This window comes from Pseudorca crassidens, chromosome 1 (assembly GCF_039906515.1).
Source record: "Pseudorca crassidens isolate mPseCra1 chromosome 1, mPseCra1.hap1, whole genome shotgun sequence".
Lineage (NCBI taxonomy): Eukaryota > Metazoa > Chordata > Mammalia > Artiodactyla > Delphinidae > Pseudorca > Pseudorca crassidens.
Genome location: NC_090296.1, coordinates 7084774 through 7111290, shown reverse-complemented (window position 1 = coordinate 7111290; position 26517 = coordinate 7084774).

Below are 26517 nucleotides of genomic sequence, written 5' to 3'. Positions count from 1 at the left end.
TTTTGCCACATTAATATCTTAGTAAATTATAGGAACCCTTTATATACACATATAGAGTTAATAAGAGACAGACAAGTGAAGAGAAAAAATGTTCAAAATTTCTAACGTTCCCCCCAAGCAAAATAAACACCAATGGCCAATAAGTCCATAAGAGGATGTACAGACTTATGATTAATCAGGGGAATGAAAATTTTTAAATTGAGACACAATTGCTCTGATTGCAAACCATTTTTAAAAATGTAATCGGAAAAACTGTTGAAAAGCAGGCATTTTGACCAAAGTTGATTAGAGTGAAAACTGATACCATTTTGGGAGAACCATTTGGCTTTTTTACAACAATGAAAAAGATGCATACTTTTGACCCAGCAAGTGTATTTTTAGGACTCTAAAAATGCTCATACATTTGAACAAGTACATATAAAAAGAATATGCAACTTGTCATACAATTACATAACATAAAATATATATTTGGGTGATAGTTTTAACAATGTTTGCAGAATAACAAAAATTAGAAAGTTGGAGAATGGTTAATTCAATCTAAGCTATGTAATTTTTTGCTGCCATTAAAAAGTGTGTTACGCGGCCACTTACATAGAAGTCCATGTTACATTATTAAGAGGAAAAAGCAATGTAAGTGAAAAATGTAGACAAGTGAGAAGCCCAAGTTAACTTTGAGATATAGATAGATAGATATGACAGATAGATGGATGAATGGATAAATAGATATTGATAAAACACAAATTATAAATTATATATTACATTAAAATGTGGTTATATATCCATAAAATTATAAGACATATAAATATGTACTTATATGTTCATACTAAATATATGCCAATTTGGTTATCAAAATGTTTCCCAGGTTGATATCTGTAGAAACAAGGTATAGAATTGTGTGTACTGGGAAAGAGTAGAAAAAATAATGTAAGACTTTCATTCTATATTTCTCTATAATAATGCAATTATTGTTATTTTTTATATGTAGATTTTTTAACTGAAGTATAGTTGATTTACAATGTTTCAAGTGTACAGCAAAGTGACTCAGTTACATATATATTATTTTTCAGATTCTTTTCCATCATTGGCTATTACAAGATATCGAGTATAATTCCCTGTACCGTACAGTAGGTCCTTGCTGTTTATTATACATTTAGTAGTGTGTATCTGTTAAATCCTTATTTATTCCTCCTCCCTTTCCCCTTTGGTATCCATAAGTTTGTTTTCTGTGTCTGTGAGTCTATTTCTGTTTGGTGAATAAGCTAATTTCTATCATTTTTTTAGATTCCATATATAAGTTGTACCACGATATTCACCTTTCTTTGTCTGACTTACTTCACTTAGTATGATAGTCCATCCATGTTGCTACAAATGGCATTATTTCATTCATTTTTATGACTAATATTCCATTATGTATATATACCACATTTTCTTTATCAATGCCTCTGTTGATGGACATTTAGGTTGCTTCCTTGTCTTGGCTATTGTAAATAGTGCTGCAGTGAACATTGGGTGCATGTATCGTTTTGAATTAGAGTTTTCTCCAGATATACGCCCAGGAGTGGGATTGCTGGATCATATGGTAGCTCTATTTTTAGTTATCTTTAAGAAACGTCCATTCTGTTCTGCATAGTGGCTGCACCAGTTTGTATTCCCACCAACAGTGTAGAAGTTTCCCTTTTCTCCACACCCTCTCCAGCATTTATTATTTGTAGACTTTTTGATGATGGCCGTTCTAACTGGTGTGAGGTGATACCTCGCTGTGTTTTGATTTGCATTTCTCTACTAATTAGTGATGTTGAGCATCCTTCCATGTGCCTGTTGCTCAGGTTGATATATGTAGAAACAGGATATAGGATGGTTTATAGTGGGGAAGAGTAGAAAAAATAAGACTTTCACTCTATATTTCTCTGTCCTTTTATTTTTACAATCAGTATTGCTTTTTAACTTTAAAACAGTTCCCAAAAGTTAGATCAGTTCCCCTCCGTGAGTCAATGCCCACATGCTTTTTCCCTCATGTGTCCATTCATCACACAGGTATGTTAGTCCTCTGTCGTCGGAGGCCCCTTGAAGAACTCTGAGGGTGGAAGTCACATCCTCACAAGGCAGCCTTTTCTGTCCTGACCACTCCACCTACAGGAAAGTTCTTCCTTTTCAGAAGAAGCCCTGGGTCCTCTGCCTGTGATGCTGCATTTGCACAGCCCCTGCTGGCTGGCATCAATGGCAGCACGTGGAGTCAAAGCCCTTCTGGGAACAGCTTCCCCGTATGTTGAAACTCAGCAAACATACAGTTGTCTCGGACAAGCCCAAAAGCCAGCCTCTGCTTGGGAAATACCCGTAGGAAGCTGGTGGTTTCTGTGTCTGGGACTCTGCTTGGAAATTCCTAACCTCCCTTCTCTCTTGCCCTCGGGCAAGTGCAGATCCCTCTGTTTGCAGAGCCTGCTCATCGGGCACGTTAACACACCAGGCAGTCAACCTCACCAGTGACAATCATGAAGCACCTCAGCGTGAGTGGAGCTCCTTTTCATTCTGCAGAAAGTGGCTCTCCCTGCACAATGTGGCTGCCTGAAGCATCCTTCCCAAACAGACATCGAATACATGTCCCTGTTTCAATGCCTCTCCTGGTTCCCCCACCTGCAGGTCAAACCCCAGGCCTCTCAGCCTGGCCTCCCATCCTGCTGTCTCTGCTCTCACCTCCATCCTTGCCTCCCACCCACTGCTGCAAAGGCAGCCCAAAGTCCAGGTAGGCTGAGCTGCATGCAGACTCCTTCATCTCTAGGCCCCTCACTCCCATGCATCTACCTGCATGCTGTTCTGTCTGCAGCATCCATTTCCCACAGCATCTCCTGCCTGTTCTTTAAGACTCAGCTTAAACTTTATCTCTTCTGGAAGCCTTCCCAGGTGACAGCCTCCCAAGGTGGGTTGGAAGCCCTCCTCTGTGCCACGACAGCCCCCTGTCAGGCCACCTGTTGCCATGTTAGTCTCAACCACAGACTGTGAGCTCCGTGAGGATGCAGTCCCTGTGTGTCTTCTCCCATGCAGCCTGGACATCCCACCTGTCATATATTTGTTGAATATATGAATGAATGAATGAATGAATGAACGAGCAGATGAAAAACCAACTTATATATTAAGAAAACAGAAGGTCAGAAGCGAGTTACTGGAAACATGAAACACCTTTATAACACCAGGGAGCCCAAACTTGCACACTCTGGAGTAGAGGAAGCCACAAATTAAGAGCCATCACTGGGCCAAACGGACCAAATTAGTCTCCTCCCTCTGCACCTGTCCCCATTACTCTTTCCCAGGCTGAATTCTTGGATTTCCACTTTTGCCAAGTCTTGGGCACCAAGCTTACTCAAGTCACTTGGGATCTTCCAGGAATTTGAAGGTTTCAGTCTTGAGCCTCTTCAGATCTTGGATTGAATGAGATGCACTGAAACACAGCATGGACTCTGAAATCCACCCTCCATGCCATCCCCACCCACAGCCCACAGTCCTGCTGTGATCTCACACTATGTCCCTGGACTTGCAGAATGTACCTGCATGTTTCCTCCTGACCAAAGAAAGCAAAACAAAGGAAGAAATACCTTTGTCAGTCACTCTCTATAAAGCTTGTAGTCCAGGGAGACCAGGGACAAGAAAACAAGTAGGACAAAGGGAAGTATGGGCAACGGGGCAGAGAGAACTCACTCCAACTGGGAAACTAGGTCTTCAGCACAAGGAGAAGGAAAAGAATTTGGGGACAAAAGAAGGGTAGAGCAGTGGGAACAGAGAGGGAGAGACATATGAAAAAACATGAAATGTACAGGGGCCACCAGGAAGCTCTGTGTGGTTCCAGGGTGAGGTAGAGAGCATGGGGTGTCATTAAAAATGAGTCTAGGGGCTTCCCTGGTGGCGCAGTGGTTGAGAGTCCGCCTGTCGATACAGGGGATACGGGTTCGTGCCCCGGTCCGGGAGGATCCCACATGCCGCTGAGCAGCTGGGCCCGTGAGCCATGGCCACTGAGCCTGCGCGTCCGGTGCCTGTGCTCCGCAACGGGAGAGGTCACAACAGTGAGAGGCCCGCGTACCGCATAAAAAAAAAAAAAAAAAAAAAAAAAAAAAAAAAATGAGTCTAGAAAGTGGCCAGGTGGAGATAGGCCCTGGCTGGTCATCTACAGGATATGGACTGTAACCTCTTTTTAAATAACCTGGAAGGGATTTAATGGTTCACCAACCTGAATGTCACTCAGCAGTGGCAGAACCTTATCCTAAACAGTCAGCAGAATGATAATAAGCAATCAGTGGCACAAAGAGTTAGAGACACACAGGAGAACATCTACTAAAGGCCAGGCTGGACTGTATTTCTCAGTGAAAACTTTCACAACACATTTCAACATGGGAATCTACCTTTTGAGATTCCATACTTTAGAAATAATACGGATTGTGACTCCAGGTGAAAGATGTTTCTAAATTCCCTGAGATCATCTTGATCCCATATATAAATATATACAGAGCACAAAATAATTTTCACTTTGAGATACATATTTAAAAGAACGTTTCAAGTAGAATAACATAATCTTCACATCTTCCAGCCTATGACCTCTTGTGTATTTGATTTTCCAATTCCAAACTTCTTCTTAACGAATTGTTAAATTGCCTCTGTGAAGGGATTTTAAAACCTAAATTACGAAACCAACCACTAAGTCATCTCTAATAACTATCTCTTTTATATGCGTAAATACATTTGTTTCTCTTTCTCCTAAACTCAACCCCACCTTCAATGGAGAATCCAGCCTGATTGGCTCAGCATTTACTCAAGCTAGAGTAGGATGTGATGGTGGCATGGAGATGGACACATGTTTTGGATTAACCCCGCTGATTACTCTTTTTCACTGTACAGAGAAGAAATCATGGCATTAGTTTTCCAATAAGGACAGACCTCACAGAAGTTATTCCAACATTCCATACTCGATAGAAGCAAAAGTGCATTTTATCAGGCACTTTAACTTCATTAACTGAAGTATACATTCCAACTCCAGGTTTTATATGAACTTATCAAGACGATTTTGAAGAATTACTTGATGCCTTATGGACTTTGTCACTTACAAAATAACTCTCCTGAAGCTCTGTTTGACCAGCAGCAGATACAATGCACTCAAAAAGGGAAAACTTTACTTCTGAAATTCTAAACCACAAAAGAGTTCAGATGAGCCTTGTATCAATGCACCAAACTTTTCAATGGGGGAAGGCGTGGGTCTTCATTCACTGAGGTGCAGAAAGTATCTTTCTGTGGTGGCTTCCGAGGATGTTACTATTTGGTCACCTAGGGGAAGCCAGCTGAACGAAGGGTCTGGGTTGCAGAAACACAGGCAAGAACTTCACCAGGGCCAGACCCCAAAACAACCCAAACCCAAATGCTGAAGTGCCCAGGAATTAAGGCACATATGCCCTGCTTGCATGCGATTCCTTACTTCTGGATTTATATCACGGTCCTACTCAGCATCCTCAGCATTAATGAGCAGACGTCTGCCACAACATAGCAACATACCCATGTGCTAAGACTGAAAATACAAGTACCAAGAGCAGCCCTGGAGGATGCCTCCCTGATTTCTGGCTGCCTTTCTGGAAAGGATGGCTCCCAGGGCCAGAATGCACCTTGGAGCACAGTGGGGTAGCATCTGAGCTTACTACTAGGTAACCCATAAATTTTGAGTCTCGGTTTCCTTGTCTATAAGACAGGAATAATAACAACTTCTGGAGATGGTTCTGGTGGGGAACTAAGAGGAAGAAATGTGGGAAAGTACACCATAAATTATGAAACGCTACTGAGATGCAAATTGTCATGATTATTTATAAGGACCCAAAGGTTGTCCCAAGACATATTTTCTGCATCTCAATTCTTCCATCTCTTCTTTGGGACACCTCATCTCCCCCTAAATGCCTCCCTTTGCTGGGATACAGCCTCCCCTGCTGGTCTCTAAATTAGCACATCTTCTTTCCACTCCCCCTGAGATTTTCAATTCCTTTAATCCAATGAAATAAGAAGTTCAGTCCATCATCTTCAAAGAATAAGAATAAAATTTGGGGACCAAAATTATACCCATTGGGATTGCTTCTGCGGAAATACTTTGGAATTCCTTTTCATGCCCTATTAAATAATTAAAATGTTTCTTTTCTGCATTCAATGTTAGTTATTTAAACCCTAGTCCTAAGCTCCACTAGCAACCTTATTAGCACAAAACTTTCTTTTCCAGTTGGGTTAGTTTTATAGATTTTTGCATAGGAGGCATGCATACAGACAAATATAAGTGCATGGCTGTGGTTATTGTCCTACAATCGTAGGAAATAAGTTGAAATTAAGCTGACATGATTAATCTCACTCCACCTCATAGCTTCTTAGCATAATCGATGTCCTTCATTTGTGTTAGGAGATGTTAGCACATCAAACTCATTTCTGTGGACACTAGCAGATCTAAGTGGTACCCTACCCTACAGTTCCATCCTGGAGTGGAATTGAGGGTGGATGCTCAATGTTAATGAGTTGGTATTTCATAATTAGGCATAAGAACACAGTTGCAAAATGTTAGGATGGAAAGAGAATTGGAGTCATCACATAGATAAAGCCAGAAGGTTCACGTGGTAAACTTGAGGATTTCAACCATTTTCTTTTGCTTCTCTCCCAAGTCCTATTCACTCAGAATTTACAAGTCCACTCTGCTCTCTCTGTGATAGACCTGGAGAGGGAGAAGCTGCTTGTGAAGGCCCAAAGTCTTGATGAGCATCAGGAAAGGAGGCCGAAGAGAACTCATGAAACCCAGTCTCGGGTGCCACTTAGAACAGGGGACACCTGGCTGCCCATGTCCCATTCCCTGCAGAACAACCGCACACCACAGGGACCCAAGGCTGGGCACAGTCAGGATGGTCTGGGGGCTGCCATCCTGGGATCTGAGGGCCAAGGACACAACAGGCCATAGTCAGAGGCAAGAGAAAGGCTGAGCTTGCTCAGACCAGACCAAGAAAGTAATGGCAAGCAAAATGCATAACCCATGCAGAGTGATCAACACAGAACTTGTGCAGCTAAAATGACCTCTCCAAGGCAACTCTCGAATGCAGGCCTGCTGCTGGAAGAAAGAGGCCCAGGCTTTGTTTTTCTACCCAAGAGAACCCTCCTCTCCCCGTGCTGGGACTATTCCAGATGCCATCAAGGCATCGTGCTCCTGGACATCAGCTTCGTTGTGGAAGTGATGCCCTAAATGCTCTTCATTTCAAGTAACGTTAGTTTCTGAGTCTCTGCTTAGCTCCTGCCCCATTCTTCCCAATTATACGCATTTTCTCCAAGGCCATCTGCATGGGAGGAGGTGACTTTGGTTGGAAGAAAAAGCACCCTGAGGAGAGGGAGAAGAAATCGCTGCTGATGTATGTGTCTTTGTTAGACCCAAAGCCAAGTGTGAAACAACTGGGCAGTTCTACTCACACCTTCCAATGCATTCTCTGTTTAAACAGGGACACTGGGAGGACAGGTGGGCAGCAGGTGCATGGGCTGATGGGAAGGCAAGGGGATGGGAACACATGGGGCCCGGGAGGGAGTGCTGGTGCAAAACCGGGGGCTCAAGCACCTCGGGCAGACCTGCGCTGGGTGGAGGGAGGAACAGCCGGGAAAGTGGCTCAGAAGTTATAGGAAGCATCTACTTCTACGTGGGAACCTGGAGGCAGAATCCACAGTGAGCCTGGGGGAGGATGGGAGAGCTGAGCTGTGCGTCAGCAGGAATGGGGGGATAGAGCCAGCTCAGAGTGTGGGAGCCAAGGGCCGGTCAGGAGAGGACTGGGGACACGGGTGTGGCAACAGGGTGTGATGGACACTGGATGCCCCACCCAGATGCTTTTATCGTGAAATTCTCATTGTACCAGATCCTGGGAGTGCTGGCGGCCCTTCAGGAATTGCCTGGGCTGCAAAGAGCCATGTCACCCGAGGTTCCAGCCTTATTGGACTGGCTCACACCCCGTGACTTGTCCACAGGAGGATAAGGATGGGCAGCTCTGCGGGCATTCCTGGCTCCAGAGTCAAGGCTGTCCTGGGGTCTGCATGGCAACTGGACTTTGCTCTCTACTCTCTCTGCTTCTTCCCCTCCCTACTAACCATCACTTCAGAGCTGGCTTCCTGGAGAGCCCAACCTGAAATCGAGGTGAGGAAGGACATGCATGTTAATGAGGGTTCCCTGAGCAATGGGCACCCTGCTAAACACTTCCGGTACCCTGCCCTGGGCACTTTTCCCGACAACCTTATGACTGGGCAGCAGCTTCGGACCCTGTTACAAAGTAGGAAGCAGGCTCTGGGGGCAGGCGGTGACCTGCCTGTGGTCAGACACCTGGCAAGGGGCAGAGTGAGGGAAGATGGTTCCAGAGGGACTCCCAGAGGCCACATGTGTGACCTGGGGACAGCTGGCCAGGATAATTAGGCGGCTTTGTAGGGTGCAGGTCCTACCAGTCTTCCGGAGAAGTCTGGCATCTGACACTAGATTGCTACCTCTGGAACCCTGGATCTGAATTCTGACTCTGCACTTTACTAGCTGGGCAACCTTGGGCCAGTTACTAAACCTTTCAGAGCCTTGGTTTCTCCACTGATAAGATGGGGTTTAGATCTACTTTACGATGTTTTCTAAGGACAAAGCTTTAAAAACACATTGACACAGACACCGTGATAAAAGGTCCATGACGAATGATGAATAAACGGCAGCTCCCCACCTCTCCCCAAACTCCCAGCCCTCTAACCCCCTCCCCAGGGTTTGCTGCTTGGCTGCGCTAAGCCAGTGGGTCCCAGCATCCCTGTCTGCAGCTGGGCAAGGCTGGGCTGTCCCTGGGAGCCCCACCACCTGCCATCCGTTGGTGTCCTATTTTCCTCTGAGAAGAGCACACCCCGGCCTTGAGCCCACCTGCTCCCAGGAAGAAGGAGAAAGGATTCCCAGGCAGACCCACCTGGCTCCCACCAGTCCCCACCCCCATGCTCAATGGGCCACCCAACCTCCCCCAGCAGGCCTGCCTTTCCCACCCAGAGATGAAAGGTGCTATTTCTGCAGCTGCCAGGGATGCCCCCTCTGCCTGCTTCTCGCTTGGGCCTGGTGACAGGCCACCCTGTGGCCCTGTCAAGTCTCATGTTCTGAAAGTCAATGAACCTTCAAAGAAAGGTGACTTCGTCCCCAGAGAGCAGTGGGGAGGGAGGCCAGATGTGGGGAAGCAGCCACCCTTCCACCTCCTCCTCCAGGACTGATGCCTTGCTTAGAGCTGACTACAAACTTTCCCCGGAGATAACCAGAGACAAGCCAACCGCCCCACTCTGCCCCTAATATATCAGCCCTAGGAATGAGGTCGCATCCGTTTGTTGTCTCTCCATCAGAGGAGCCCTGACACCTGTGTTCTCTGTACCAGGACAGCGTGGAAAGGAATTGAAGGTAAGTAAAAAGGCTGGAGGGAGTGCATTCCTTTTCCTAGACTCCTGTACCCGTTTCTCTAGGGTAAAGAAGAACGATGCTAGGAAGACTCTAGCTCTTCTCAACAGCAAATCCAGAACTGTAAAAATCCCTGGCAAGCCCCCATGCACCACAGGAGAGAATGGTCTTTCCTGGGGGCCCAGGCAGGAAATGGGAGCAGGTCACTGAGCCCTGCTGGGGGCCTGGTTTCCTTTAGTGCACCGGACACATGGAATCCCATTTACTTCTCTCAGAGTCTCCCCAAGACAGATAACAAAGCCCCCGTTTTCAGAGGAGGGAAGAAAGTCTTGGAGATGGTCCTGGCCCATTCAGAGTCACATAGCCAGTGACCTTCCCAATGATGTCAGATCCCTACATGGCCACCCTCTCTACCATAACCCACTTCTGTTTGCTCAGAGCTCTGTAGCCTCCAGAGGACTTTGTCCAGCCAATGAACAAATCACCTTGATCACATCCTTACCGCATGCCCATTTTATGAAGGAAACCAAGGCCCAGAAAGCTCAGGAGACATCCCAACATCACATATGGACAGCCTAGCTCTGGCAGGCTGTGTTAAGGTGGGGGGCTGCTGTGTGTGCTCTGAGTGGCCTTGGACTTACTCTTGCCCCTGCCTGCCAGCTCTGGGCACCACCTCTTTACAGCATGAAGAATGACCAGGTGGAAGGCTGTGGGGTGGAGGGGGCAAATCATCCCCTGACTTTCCTGCAGTCAGTCAGTTATCCTTAGTAACCACTAATCTTCATGGAGAGTTTATGGAGACAAAGCCCAGGCATCGTGTAAGTGCTTCATCTGTATCATCCCATTGCATCCCTTGCTAACGCTTTTAAGATATTATTATTCTCCCACTTTACACAGAGGGCATCTGGAACCTTAGAGGGGTTAAGTCAGGGACCAGGTTCCTCAGCGATTTAGTGGCAGATCAGGGATTCTATTCCAGTCTGGCCCAGAGCTGGGGGTCTTAATCACAGCCTAGCCCTTAATCTGTCCTACTTTTCCCTCTTCTCCTCGCCTCTCTTCCCCTCCCCTCTCCTCTCCTCTCTCTCCCTCCTTCTCCTCTTCCTTCCTTTCTTCCTCCTTCTCTCCCTCTCATTATAAAAAGAACGCACTATATGTAAGGGGAATCATGAACCCTGCTGAGAGCTCCTGGGCTGTTCTGCCATTTTTTTTTCTGTACCACGGACTATAACCTGAATGGATCTTTCTTTACTATAAGTGTGGAAAAAGTTACAGGCATGAAGCTGTTCACTGTGGGTTTATGGTAAATCAATAATCAGAAATACCCTTTGTGCTATTGGGGTGCCAAGTCAATGGTGGTTTTAACATGATAAAATATTCTGCAGTGCTTAAAAATAATTGCTAAGATGTGTCAATGGTGGTTTTGTCGAGGTTGTGAATGTCTCAGAGATTTTTTTGCTTGAACTTTTTGTGTCTTCTAAATTTTTTACAACGAGCATATATTCATTTTGTAATCAGGAAAAAGAAACAATAAATCTAAAATGTAATATGAAGCTTAGGTGGAAACACAGGGGAAAGAAGTATTTATGAGAGACTGTTCCTGGAAGATGGAGCAGGATGACATGAGCTTCTGGCCATCCTGTAGAGTGGCAGGTGACCTGAGCTGGAGCTACCCAGGAGGTGCATGGAGAAAAAACTAGCCAAAGTAGATGCTGGGATGAGCCCACAGCCCAAATCCCATCTTCCAGCCTAATGAGCTGAAGAAGTTGTTGTTTCCAGAACATTCCATCTGAAGCTACCACACCCATGGTGGCAGGCCTTCCCACTACCAGTGATGGACTCTCATTGGCCAAGGGCGAGAGGGCACTGTGTGCATTCTGGAAAGTGTTAACCAAGAACATCCTGGTTATCAGAGTTTATTGACTAAAAATATTATTTACATAAAATATTTTTTTTTGTGCAAGTGTTCTTATGCTTGGGTTACAAGAAGGGTCTGCCTCACTTAAGATCAGTCATCTAGTAGCATCATTATGGAAAACAGAGATGGGCATGAATCCCAGCATCTCCCATTTATCTCCCAGCCATTCCCAGGTACTTAGGACAGAGAAGCCATCACAGTCCTTTGTCCCCCTCATCCTCTTCAATTCTCCAGCTTATCAGTCCTGCTAATCTTTCCACACACACTCACATTGAGGGTCCCTCCCTGGAGGAAGACTTCTGGACTCTGAACCTCAGGCGTCTTGTGGGTGCCCACCCTCCCTGTGCTGGCCCTTGGCAGAGCCTTTGGCACACAGCACTGGCACATCAACTTACTGGTCCCCTGCCCAGCTCCTGGAGGCCACAACTCCTCAAGGGTGGTTCACAGGTGTCCTCCCGTTCAAGAACCCAGCACAAGGCTTGGCTCTGAGCAGGTGCCAAGCAACCAAATGAGCTAATGAATGAGTGAATGAATAAATGAACAAATACATTTTTATTCCTCGCAAGATATTTTAGGATGAGAACAGTATTACCTAATCCAAGAGCAAAAGCTTATTCTGCAATGTTTGAGAAAGTACAGGTGCACTTAAGTCTCCTGTTTTATTTTGCTCCCTTTCACAAGCATTTGAGTTCTCTGGAGGGAACTTTTCCTTGGTCCCTTCCTATCCTCCCAGGATCTAGGGTCCCCATGAGTTTTTGTGACATGAATAAATGAACCAGTGAATGTGTGAATGTCACTTCTCTGGTTCCTTCTGTGAAAAGCTTGCGGTTCTAAGGGCCTTCAAAGGAAAGCATCACAAGAGAATGTCACCTTTCAACAAACTGTGAACTACTTTGAAAGAAAAATAAAATAGCAATCAAGATACATGTAAGCGCTCCCAGCACTAGGGGACATGTTGAAATTAGTGCTGGCCTGAAATGAACGCTTTTATTACGGATCTCAAAGTCATAAATCAACCAGGGAGTGAGCTAACACTCTGGGAATGGAAATCAACCCCCACAGGCACAAGAGAGCAACTCCAGGTGTCTGACAAATATCTTTGCATCTGCAGGAAACTTGTCTATAATGTGGGAATATCATTTGGCAAAAACCTCTTATTTAGAGTTCAGCCTCATGTATGAAGTGACGGTATAATGCCCGCTGAGGCTGTGAGACTTTGGGCAGCTTACTTAAACCCCTGAGACTCAGTTTCCACATCCAAAAAATTAGGAGAGTGGGTATAGCAGTGCCTGCCATGTACAGGTTTTATAGGTGTTAACTAAGTTCATGAAGACAGCACAGGGCTTGGTCGTTAATAATCAGTCAACCCCTTTAAACATTTAAACTGGTTTGATGTTTTCATGACTATCACAATAATTTGAACATTAGGACAAGCATTTACCAGGGGCTTCACTCATTTTATACTAAATTTTTGCAACAGTACCAAATGGTAAATATTACTATTTTCACCTTCTTTAGGAGAAAACCAAGATTCAGGGCGTTCTGCTGTACACAAGATCGCACAGCGTGTAGCGGCTGAACTGGGCATTCTACTCTGGCGAAGTCACTACTCTGTGTACACACAGCTAAGAGCAGAACCAAGATGTGAAACAGGGTTTAGATGATGCAAAACCTCAGAGACCATGCCATCGGCTCAGAATTGGTTATGCCAATGAAAAAAAAGCAAATCATTGTAATAAAATGCTCAGTAATTGTAGCTTGTAACATACATATTCAAGAGCAATCAATGAACTAGAATACAAATATAAATAAGCCTTTAAGAATCTCCCAGCCTAGTATGGAAGGCAAGGCAGGGTTATAAATAGCTACTAGGCAGAAAGTACAAAGAACGTGTTCCAAACATACTGGGGTTGGCAGGGAGACATGAGTTTGAATAAAGATGACCAGAGCAGACACAGGGAAATAGAGCTGGAAGGGTGGGTAGGGTTGCAAATGAGTTTGAAAATAAGGGAGGGGGGATTCCAGGTGAAGGGATCTGAGAACACAGGGATTGTGGAAGTCTGGTGGCTCCACCCTGGATGGGGAGGGGAGGATGCTGAGGGAGTAGAAATGAGTCAGGGACAAAGGCCATTGAGAGGTCAGCTAAGGGGCTTGGACCTCATGTTAGACCTGGGAGTCAATAGGCCGTAGGTGGGGCTTGCAGGGCAGCAAAACCAGGGAGCCAAGGAGAGTTTCATGCAATCTTCTTGAGCTAAACTTCCTGCCGGGTGGAGGCCCAGGAAGGAAGGAAGCCAAGGGCCTTGTTGAAAGTCAGGAGCAGTAAGAGGAGACCACAAGATCCATCTGCTGATTATAATGAGCCTCTGAAGTGCCCCTCACCACATCTGGAGAAGGCTCTGCCGTCCCCGTGCCTAAGCGCAGTGTAGCGTCTGGCTCTATCTTGGGAAACTGGATTTGCAGCTCCATGAGCTGATAATCAACCTGCCACATGAACAGCGACAACAGCAGCGTGTAGTTGGCCTGAGGTCCTGCAGGCCGCCTGAGAGTGCACCACCCAACAGGAAGTCTCCCTGCAGGGACTCACTTTGTCACCGTCATGGTCACACAGGTATCTGTGCACGAGCCCAGCTGTGCATCCACACACTCCTTGGCTTGCTCATGCATCCCTGTGATCTGGGCTTCCTCCATTAGGTGACTGCAGTTCACATGCCATCCATTCATTTCCTCCTATGTGTATGTGTTCACACTCTCCTCCAGCTCTCCATCTTCCCTCCGTGCCTCACTCACTTCTCCATGAACTCATGGTTACAAACATGTGCTCCAGAGCCCAGCTGCCTGGCCTCAAACCCTAAATTGGTCATTGTGCATGCAACTTAGGCACCAATTGAACTGTGCTTGGGTTCCTCATCTAGAAAGTGAGCATGGTCCTAGTACTTGACCCACAGCATTAAATGAGATAATGTATGTAAAACTCATGCTAAGCCCTCAGTGAATGCCAGCCTCATCACTCACAGGTCCCTAGTCCTGGCCCACTCTGTGCTCCAATGCTCTTGGGGAGAGAGGGATGAAACTCAGGTCCTGCCCATAACAAGGGCTCAATCTTATAGAGAAGGTAAACCATGGATCAAAATCATCACAGAGATAGATATACAGAGTGAGGGTCCTCCTAGGTGAAAGGATAGGCAGAGGAGGTGGTGGGGAGTAAGAAGGCAGGGAAAGGGGGACAGCTTGAGCACTAAGGAAGTGACCTTGGCTGAGGTCAGGGAATGAGATGGGGACAGGATTTGGAGCCCCAGCTCTGGCACAGACTAGGTCCAGCCGAGATCAGACTGCAGTCTCAGTCAACTGGATATCATCCCAGTTGCCTACTTTTTAGCTTTTCTAGTTCACACAAACACATAGACATTTCTCCCCCAAGGTTCATCCACAGTGCCAGGAAGATGGGCTGAGACTGGTTGTGTTTTCAAGGGTGTGCCATGCACACTCACTCACTCTCTTCACCAGACTTAGTTAATTATCCTTGAGCCCCACTCAGGGCTCCAACACACCTGGGATAGACTGATAGCAAAAAGGGTCCCAACTGCTCCCTTTCCTGCATCCATGCCCCTGTGCAATGTGACCTTGAATCTCCTTCCATCAAAGGAGAAGCCTACTCCTCCATCCCTTGATTCTTGGCTAGGCTGTGATTTGTGATGGTCAATAAGATATGGCAAAAATGACCTTGTGCCAGTTATAAGCCTGATCCTCAAGAGGCATTGCATGTTTCCACTTGCTCTCTTGGAGTCAGCTCAAGCTAGCCAGCTGGATGATGAGAGGCAGGAGGCCCACACACTCCCATAGCTCAAGCCCACAGCCAGACTACCAGCAGACATGTGAGAGAGGCCATTCTGGACCAGCCAAGCTCCAGCCAGACTGTCAGCTGACCACCAAAGCATGAGCAAGCCTAGCTAGGATCAGCAGATCCACCAGCTGACCTGCATCATGAGTAATAATAAATGATGGTTGTTTTAAGCCACAGTGAGTCTGGGAGTGTTTATTACACAGTAATAGCCAACTGATTCATCTCTTCCAAGTAGCTTTATTGGGACTCTACTGCCCTTTCCTGCATTCTGATCTCAGCTGGACCTGTCAGAAATGATGTATGCAAGGGATGTAGCACTGGGCCAGGTATGAATAAAGGCTTCATAAATCAGAGCCACTGCCATCTGCAGTATTATCCCCATCAGTCAGTTTTTAGGGTGGGACAGTCTGGAATGCTATGTGAAGGGAAGGAAAAAAAGAGTGCATGAACTATCATGGCCTGGATGGCTTTGAGGAGGGTTCAGCCAGAGTCAGTAGAAATAGACTACTCAAGGCCAAGTTGCTTAAATCACCAATGCCAGGAGCATGGTGCACCACGGAAAGAGCCATATCTTTGCAGGACTTCAGGGGTGCAGACACCAACACCCAGATTCCCCAGCAACAGGCCTAGAGAACACAGGTTCTACCCCAAGTAGCTTAGAGGTGGCTGTTCTGAATCCTAAAAAATCTTTGGATGGGCAGGCCTGTAGAAGCCAGCAGCAGGCCACATGGTTTTGAGGGACCCATTGCCCTGTGAGGCCACAGCAGCTGGTGAACAGAGACAAAGTCTGCTTAAAATCTCCAAGGAAGTTGGAACCACTGACAGAGAAAATCCATCAGCTTCCTTCCTGCTATCAAAGAGATCATAGCCATGGAAAGTTAAAACATAAATTCAAAGATCTCTAAGTTGTGCTCACAGGTAAATTGAAGTCTTCAGCACACAGCAGCATGTATGTGCTAGTGCTTGATAATGGGTATTTTTGAGGGAGTTGGTGTTGGGTGTGTATCTCTAACATCTTGAGACTGTTTTTGAGGGTAAGACGGTCCTTCTGTCTGCCTAGGCAGACTGTATCAGAGGGAAGCATTTTCTAAGACTCAGGCTTCCTTTACCTATAATTTCTCTAAACATCTTAATTTCATTTGTAAAATGGGAACAATATTCTTAACCGACAGGGTTGTCACGTGCCCCGAGTGGGAAAGTGGATAGGAAAGTGATGATCAGTCATGTGGACTTATCACCAAACCTTTTTAGTTATTAGTGTTATTATTAATATTATTATTATTAATTCATAATCTTTCTCTAGCTACAATTTTCCTCTAAAAGATGTTCTTGATTGTTCCCATAATAGAGAACAAAATAATATTCCAGTAATTATAAGGTGCTTTGAGATCGTCTGGCAAAGACATCCTTTTAGTAATTAGAACTCAAGCAGATTTACATAGCTGAGAATATTAAAGCACATTAAATTCCATAATGGTTCTTCTGGTGTTACTTAACATTCTCAGTCCTAGTCATAAAGCATTAAGACTTATGGCTGTTAGCGGCAGCAGCTCTCTCCCAGAACATGCGTTGAAAGTCTTCATCTTGAGAGACAAAGTTCCATTATAAAGAGAAACATTCTTTAATCAACAACAATCTGCTGTGTCTCCTCTCCTGTCCCATCCAGGCCATAGGGTAGTTTGAAGTACAAACTACCAAGGAATTGCATCCACCCTCAGACCTCACATATCTAGGTTTAAGCTGCTCTTCTGTTAGCATGTACCCCCTGCTAGAGTGGGAGGGGTCAGACCCCACAGGGGTTCATTAACTGCTATAAGGACTTAATACAGTGAGAAGGTGGAGAGACAGTGGGTGCAGAAGGAAGGGAACTGGGAATCACTCTCCCCATGCAGCCACATGCTACCGGGCAGTGAAAACTAGATTCTAAAGTCTTAGAATATCTCCAGTTTTCACTCATTAAATTGATCAGGTATCTCTGGCACTCTCTAAGGTCCAGGTAATCTTTAGGGTGATGGAGACCCAACTCTGACCTCAAGGAGAGCACAAAGGGAGGAAGGGAGGCAGAGAACCCTCCTCAAGTGCCAAAGAGCTGTCTGGTTTGTGGGGGCATTTAAACAAGCCCCCTAGAAAGAGGGAAATGGAAACCTCTGGTTCTGGCCACTCAGTGTCAGAGCTGGGAGCTCCCAGAAAGGGGGATCCTGCATTTAAGGCCTGTTATTCTGTGGCCAGTAGACCACCCTGGTTTTGTCATTTGCTGGTGGTTATAAATGGGACTGCACGCGAGGCCTAGCATAAGCCTTATCATTGTGGTTTTGTGGTCATGTGGGCAGCACTTACCCCAATCCAGCCTTCCTCTGATAGGCATGCTCCGGCAACACTGATGGTCTGTTTGAAAACCTGCAGGACAATGACCATCTAAGTTACTTAGGGTGGGCAGTAAACATTGCAGGTTTTTAAAGAGACAGCTTCCCTTTCAAAAACCACACATCCCATCAGCCAAGGACATCTGAGTTTGAACTGTGACAGTCACTTCCTATCCTCATGCCATTGAGTTTGATGGTTTTATTCACCTCTCTGAATCTCAACTTCCTAATCTGTAAAGTGATGATAGAGTCACCAAGGAAGCAGGCCTGTTGTGGTACATCGCATGGAGAATGACTGAAATATAGAAGGTTCTGGAAAAGTGAGTTCCTTTGTGTCACTTTCCCTGTTAGTGATGACTAGCTCAAATGGCACACAGAAGTTCCAGATTCTTATTTCTCCCTCCCAAAGAGAACTCCACATACTGATTCCAATGCAATCCAACCTTGAAAAAATTCTTCTTGGTTTATCCCATCTGACACTTGACCCTATAGTTTAGCCACAACATTTCCTGGTTGCTGAAAAAATTTCAGGTCACAGTGATCTGCCTATTTTCCAGCCTTGATGCCTGGAATTTTTCATTTCAAACATGATCCAGCCCCATGACTCTGCTCATTTACTTTTATGCATACCCTACTCAGCACTCAGAGCAGGTACTGCCCACCAGCTTCTATCTCACTATACCCTACCCTGTTCACCTTCCACTCATTCCATTCTCCACCCTGACTGGGTGATGACTTCCTATAGCCTATATCTAATTCTGGGATTCACTAAAGAAAACAGACCACTTTTGTTTCTGCCTCATGCATGACAACAGCTTCCTTGAAAATTATCACGTGTCTTATTTAATGTCTTTCTCCCAGAGCCTAGATATGTGCATGGTATGCAACAGATATTCAATAACTACTTTCATGTGAATGAATTAATGAAAATTAACTTAGGTTTTCTCACTAATGAGGGTCTTATTGAGATTCCGATTGCTACAATGTTTCTTTGTCCTTAAAATTCTGTGCCTCACCTGTCATAATCTGATGTAGTCTAACATGTTGTTAATTTCTTTATCAATAATTGCTTAAAGTAAGATACACATATCTTCAAATACCCTGAAGGAAAGCAATGAAATGAAAAATACAAAACTAGTAAAGCAAACAAATTTTGGAAAGAAAAAAGAAAGCAGGAAATATAGAAATCAAAAGCGTTAATAAGTAAAACACCAATGATTACAAAAAATATAAATGGATCAAATCCTCATATGACAAGATAGAGATTTTCTGATTGAGCTTTTAAAAAAGGAAAATTTAAGAAAAATCCAGCTATGTCATGTTTATAAGACATGCTCCTAAAACAAAACAACAGGGAAATTTCTAAAAGCAGACAGATGGAGAAAGAGAAACTAGCAAATGCTTAAATAAAAGAGGTGAAGAAAAATATGTATCAGACAACACACAAATCTAAGTCAAAAATATTAAATAAGACAAAATAAGGTTTCAATACTATTAAACATTACACTCCATCAAGAAGAATATTCACACATTTAGTAACAAAACTCCAACTACATAAAACAAAACCTGTTGTAGATGAAGAGAAAAACTGAAAACTCCACAATTATAATAAAAATTTTAACACATCTCTCTCAAATCAAATGTCACATTAAGTAAACAGAATATGTGACTATATTAATAAATTAAACACACTATTAACATGCAATGCAAAACAGAAAAATACAAGTATTTTCAAACTTTTCTGACACAGGCAATAAAATTGACCATGGAGGATGTGTCAAGGTATTAATATCTTCACAAAAGCAGGAAGTAAAATATCTATCATAGTATTTTTAAAAATAAGAACAATAGGAAAAATCAAACTAAAGTGTTCTCACATTTTGAAAAAACACCCCTTTACATATCTCTTGAGTTAACAGTGACATTAAAACAGAAAAAAAAAATACATTTTAGAAATGGACAAAAGTGATAAAAACTACACAAATAATAAATCCCAAAATATATGACCAAAGAGATACATTCAAAATAGAAAACTTCTAGCCATAACTACATTCATTATAAAATAAAGACTGGGAAAAGGTGAATTGAGATTTTACTTAAAATGCTAAAGGTACTATAAAATTAATCTAAATAAATTGGAAGCAAAGAATAAGTCAATTTAAAAGCAGAAATTTTTAAAAAAAGCAGAAATGTTTTACATAGGAAACAAAAAAAATTGAGAGTACAATCAATAAAACCGGAAGCAGACTATTTGAAAATACTAATAAAATAGCTAAATAGTTTTTGAGAAATCTAAAATGACAAAAAGATAAAATGAAAATAAACAACCTCACGAATAAGAGATTGTATAAAATTATAAAATCAGAGGACAATTTTTAAATAAGCTTATACACCAACTTATTTTTTTAAGTTTGGAAAACTTAATGCAATGAATAGTTACCAAGGAAAATATAAATTGCAAAATTAATTTAAGAAGTGACAGAAATTATCAGAAGTGTTAAAAAATATTTTAAAAATTCACCCCTCAAACAATGCTTGTCTTTCAGCAAAATTAAAACCTTTTGCTCTTTGGATGATAGTTAAGGAAATGAGAAGGTAACTGACAGACTGGGAGAAAATTTCTCAGTACACATATCTGGTAAGTGACTTGTATACAGAATATACAAATAACTCTTACCACTAACTATTAAGAAAATAACACAGGAAAACAAAAGGCAAAGATTTAAAGAAATACCAAAAAAGATGTGCCAATGGCCTATAATAAGATATACAAAATGTTTAATACCGTTAGTCATTAAGGAAATGCAAGTTAAAATCACAATTGTGTATTCCTACATACCTGACAAAATGGCTAAAGTTAGAAAGATTGACAATATCAGATATTGGGAAGAATGTGAAGCAACTAGAACTTGCTGATGGAAATGCAAACTGTAGAAAACTTCGGAAAGAGTTTGACATTTTCATAGAAATTTAAGCACTAAGTTACCAAATGAGCTAGTAATCCTATGCCTGGATATTTACCCAGAAGAAATGAAAACACATGTGTACAAAATCTTGCATACCAATATTTATAGCAGCTGTATTTATAATAACCTGAAACTGGCAACAACCCTAATATCCATCAACAGGGAAATGGATAAACAAACAGTGATATATCCATGCAGTGGAATAATATTCAGCAATGAAAAGAAACAAACTACTAATATAGGCCACAGCATCAATGAATTTCAAAAATATTATGCTGAGTGAAAGAAACCAGACACAAAAGAGTATATCTTTTATTATTTCATTTATATGAAACTCTTTAAAATGTAAACTAAGTTATAATGAGTGGGTGAGAATGGCCAGGTACTGGAAGATTAACTGTAAAGAGGTGTGAGGAAGATTTTTGGAGTAATGAAAAGTTTTATTTTAATATTCATCTTGATTGTATTGGTGTTTATATGAGTATTTATATTTTCAAGGTTCAGTGAACTAAAAACATTGTATATCAATTACACCTCAGTAAGGGTGACTAAAAAGAATCTCCTTGCCCAATAGTCCATGGGTGAATAGTTCCTATCTTCAAAGAAGAGGTAATTATTGTGGTTTAATAACTATGCCAGACCAGAGAAAAAGATGGAAGTGTCCCAACTCATTCTACAAGGCAAACATGGAATTCTTCATTGAAATCAGGTATGGAAAATAACTACAAACAGAATCATAAAACAGAATCATAAAAATCATAGACTGCTATCACTTATGAATCTATATGTGAATATTTAAGACATAAATGCCTGTAGAATAGTTACATATGTGATAAAAATGATATTTCAAACCAATAGTAAAACAATGGAATAGTCAATAAATGGTTTGGGAATGATCACCATTGAATAAACAATGCTAGATCACTGTCTACTTTATGCATAAAACAAGTAATTAATGGATTAGAAAGCCAAATGTGTGGTAATAAATTATAAGATGCATTAGTAGGAAATAAATCATATTTTTCAAGATTGGGATAGGGAGAACTTAAATAATGCCTGAGAACTAGAAGTCATAATGTGAAAATTGACACATATGTCAAAATGAAAATTTAAAATAAAGCTCTGCATTTACAAAATTAAAAGAGAAATTTAAGAGTAAGAGAAATATTTGTTAAGACAAATAGCAAATTCTCAGTATCCATAATATATAAAGAGTCCCTACAAATCAATAAGAAAAGTATTCATTTCCATCCAGAGAGGCTGTAATAATTAACATTCCCATCAGTAGTATAGAACAGTATCTACTTGACCACATGCTCTCCAACAGTGGATACCAACAGCCTTTTTAACATCACTAGTCATATGGGCAAAACAAAACAAACAAAACTCACAGCTCATTATAATTGTTTTAATTTCCCTAATTAGTAGTAAGTTAATTATATTTTTTAATATATCTATGGACACTTGTGGGTCCTCTATTGCTAACTGCCTGCTTATGTTTATACCACAAGTATATTTTTCTATTGGTATAATTTACTTCTTTCTGTTGAGTAATATCAAACTAAAACATTTTAAAAAGAGCTATCCATCAAGAGAAAGGTATAAATGAATTATGGTACCTTCATGTAGGTAAAAATGGTAAGGTAGATGCTTACACAGAAAGATTTGTAAGATAAGTGAAAAAGAGAAAAGAGATACAATAATTAGAGAATGACCCAGTGTACATGAAAATTTAACCTCTATTTTTATTCATGCTTATATGTGTGAAAAAATAGAAAAATATTCAAAAGATTGGTTTTAAGAATGTACATTTACTGAGGACTTATAATGTGCCAGGTATGCTTCTAAAGGCTTTATAATGTCTCTACTCTTCCCATCATCCCCATTTTTCAGCTAAGGAAACTGAGGCTTAGGGTCAAGCACATCCCACAGCAGGTACATGAAGGAGCTGAGGTGAGACTCAGGTAGTCTGTGCTAGAGGGTATCCTCCCCCAACTCTGAGTAAGCTGGCTTCTGGGTCAGCAGAAGGATTCATTCATCTAAGCTATTTAAATTTTTAGAATGGCAATATAGCTGTGAAATGAACACTTTTAAAAAAATACATCAAAATTAAAAATTGGGGGGGCACCTGGTGGGCTGGAGAAGCTGGAGCATTCCAAAGGCCTGAAGGAAGGTGTCACATTACACTGCAGAGGAACAGAAACAGGTGAGAGAACCCTGTGTTAGGCAGGGAAAGAGGAGACTCCAAGGGATATAAAAGCCACCTTAAAATGCATATGGAGCTGCATTTGGAGGGGCTCTTTGTAATCCCAGATGGCAGACTCAGGGCCACTGGGTGAAAAGTCCAGGGAACAGATGTCAGCGTGACACAGGAACGACCAGGTTCAGTTTGGACCTGCCAAAAAAGGAAGTGTGTGTCCCTGAAGGTAACGTGAGCTCTTGCAGAGGCTGAACCAGAAAAGGGAAACCATTTAGCCCAGAGCTGCCCGGAGGTTGGATGTATCAAAATACGGCTTCAAGAGACATGACTTCTGAAATACCTTCCAGGCCTGGAACTGTACACCCAGGGCACGGAAAAATATTCTCTCCAACCACCGCTTTCCTCACAGTCATGAGTAGCAGGTTCAGAGGCAAAATAACTCTCCCCAGGAGAATGCTATAGATTAGAAAGAATCATAGTACTTGTGAGACTTCAGAGCAATTGTTACAAGAAGCTGTCACGGTGAATGTCCATCAACTAGTGAATGTACTTAGGTAACTGGAGGCCATGCCTTCTTGCAATTTCTCTTCTCAGCCCCACTGTTATGTAGCTTCTGGCTGCTCACCTCATCAGGGCTCTTAACACATCACAGTCTTCTAGATATAGTCAGTTGATTATGGCAAAGTGATAGATTTGTTCAGATATTTACTCACTGGTCAGGGTGGATCGCCCTAGTCTGACTGAAGCCTTTACAGACTATGGAAAGAAACAGCAGACATTCTAAAATGACAAAACCTACCACTAATCCATGAGTCATTACAGTGACTCAGCTCTGATGTTCTAAACAAGAAGGTACCACAACTGCCATTCACAATTTGCTAATGCCAACATGACCCTTTGCTTCCCAAATGTGGAAAGTTAAATAAATGCCTGGGTTGAGGACAAGAATGTCAACAGACACAATCGATTGTCTAATTGGTTTGGGTGGCTATTACTCATGATGTCTTACCTTGAGTGAAAACATTTTTAGTTGAGAATTTCTTAGCAAAAAAATGAAAAATGCCATTGAGACTGAATCAAACTCCTTCAACAAATGTTCACAAATGAATTAAGTGGAATCTATGCTTTAATCAAGTTCCTTCTATCTCCATCAGATCTTTCTCTGCAATTCTATTATGCACCCACTCACCCTTTCACATATTTTCCCGCTAAATTATTCCTTAAATGTCCCTGGGTGGCAGACAAATGTGTCCTACTTCCTGATCACAGAAGTCCTATAGAGGGAATATCTTAGTTAACTTCATGTTTACTCAGTTCTTTGCACGTAGTCGGTACTTAATAAGTTTGTATTAGAACTTCTACTTTTAATAAAATTAATAAGGGGAGCAGAAGGAGAACAACAACAACAACAATTGTGGGTCAGAGTGAACCAGACCATTTGCGTGAACAGTTGTTTTTATAACAAGACCTAATGTATGAATCTACACACTCCTTCAAATGCATAAACCGATTCCATCAGCTCAAACTGGAAATTCAAACCAGGTAAATGAAACTGAAAACAAGCTTCAGTATATTCTGTCTAAATTGCTGAATCACCAGACTCCAGTAAATACTGCTTCCACCTCCAAATACCTTCACAGATCCAATGAGAAACAACGCCATTCTTTTCTGTAGTAGCAATAATTGTCTCTGCTCTGAGTCAAATCTTCTCTCTAATCAGGCTCTGTTACTTATTCCCTGTATGATCTCAGAAAAATCACTTAACATGTTTCTACCTCAGTATTTTCAACAGTTAAAAAACAACAGGTTGACAATAAGTATTCCCTATACCTCAAAAGGAAAGTCTTTTTAGCAATATTCCCAAATAACCAGATATCTATAAAAAAAAAGTAGCCTCAACCTCTGTCACACAACCATTTTCTCATACACAAAAATTAATCAAGACCAGTCATAGATGGAAACATACATGAAAGCTAAAAATTACAGAAGAAAGCATAGGTGAGGATCTCTGAGTTTAGCTTAGGTAATGATTTCTTAACATACAAAAAGTACTAACCAAGAAAAAAAAATGGAAAACTTGAACTTCAACATAATCAAAAACTTCTCTTCATCAAAAGACACCAACCACTCTGGAGAACAGTATGGAGGTTCCTTAAAAAACTAAAAATAGAGCTACCATATGATCCAGCAATCCCACTCCTGAGCATATACCTGGAGAAAACCATAATTCAAAAAGATACATGCACCCCAATATTCATAGCAGCACTATTTACAGTAGCCAAGACATAGAATCAACCTAAATGTCCATAGAATGGATAAAGAAGTCGTGCTACATATATACAATGGAATACTACTCAGCCATAAAAAAGGAATGAACTAATGCCATTTGTAGCAACATGGATAGACATAGAGATTGTCATACTGAGTGAAGTAAGTCAGAGAAAGACAAATATCATATGATATTTCTTATATGTGAAATCTAAAAAATGGTACAAACAAACTTATTTTCAAAACAGAAATAGAGTCACAGGTGCAGAAAACAAACTTATGGCTACCGAGGGGGAAAGTCGGGGGGGATAAATTGGGAGATTGGGATTGACATATACACACTACTATATAGAAAATAGATAACGAATAAGGACCTACTGTATAACACAGAGAACACTACTCAGTACTCTGTAATGACCTATATGGGAAAAGAATCTAAAATAGAGTGGATATATGTATATGTATAACTGATTCACTTTGCTGTACAACAGAAACTAACACAAGATTGTAAATCAACTCTACTCCAATAAAAAATTAATTTTAAAAAAGACCACATTGGGCTTCCCTGGTGGCGCAGTTGTTGGGAGTCCGCCTGCCGATGCAGGGGACACGGGTTCGTGCCCCGGTCCAGGAAGATCCCACGTGCCACGGAGCGGCTGGGCCCGTGAGCCATGGCAGCTGGGCCTGCGCGTCCGGAGCCTGTGCTCTGCGGCGGGAGAGGCCATAACGGTGAGAGGCCCGCGTACCGCAAAAAACAAACAAACAAACAAAAAAAAAAAGACCACATTAAGCAAAAGAATAGCCAAGCCATGGACTGGGATAGCATACCTGTATATGCAGTATATGTATCTGATGAAGCATCTGTACCCAGAAATATAGGGAAATCCCACAACTCAATAATAAAAATGGGCAAATGACTTGAGTGTATTTTTTGCAAAAGTAGATAACAAATGGCCAGTAGGCACATGACATCACAGAAATACAAATAAAAACCACGTGAGGTATTACTACATGCCTATTAGAAAGGCAAAGTTAAAAAGGCTGATAGCACTAAATCTTGGTGAGGATGTGAGAGAAACAGAGCACTCATCCGTTGGGGATAAAAGTGTAAAACAGCAGACAACTTTGGAAAACCACTTGCCAACTTCTCATAAATTAATCACATACTACCTCTCTTAGTCATTGGCTGCTGTGTAACAAATTATCGTAGACTGGGTGGCTTAAGTAACAGGCATTTATTTTGCACAGGTCTGGAGGCTGGGAAGTCCAAGATCAAGGTGTCAGCTGATGTGATGTCTGGTGAGGACCCTCTCCTGGTTTGCAGAAGGTTGCTTTCTTGCTGTCTCCTCACATGGCAGAGAGAGAGATCATCTCTCTGTGTCTCTTCTTTTAAGGCCATTAATCCCATCATGAGGGTTTCATCTTCATGACCTAATTGCCTCCCAAAGGTACAATCTCCAAATACCATAACATCGGGGATTAGGGCTTTAACATATGAATTTAGGGGTGGGGGACACAAACATTCAATCTGTAGCAGTAC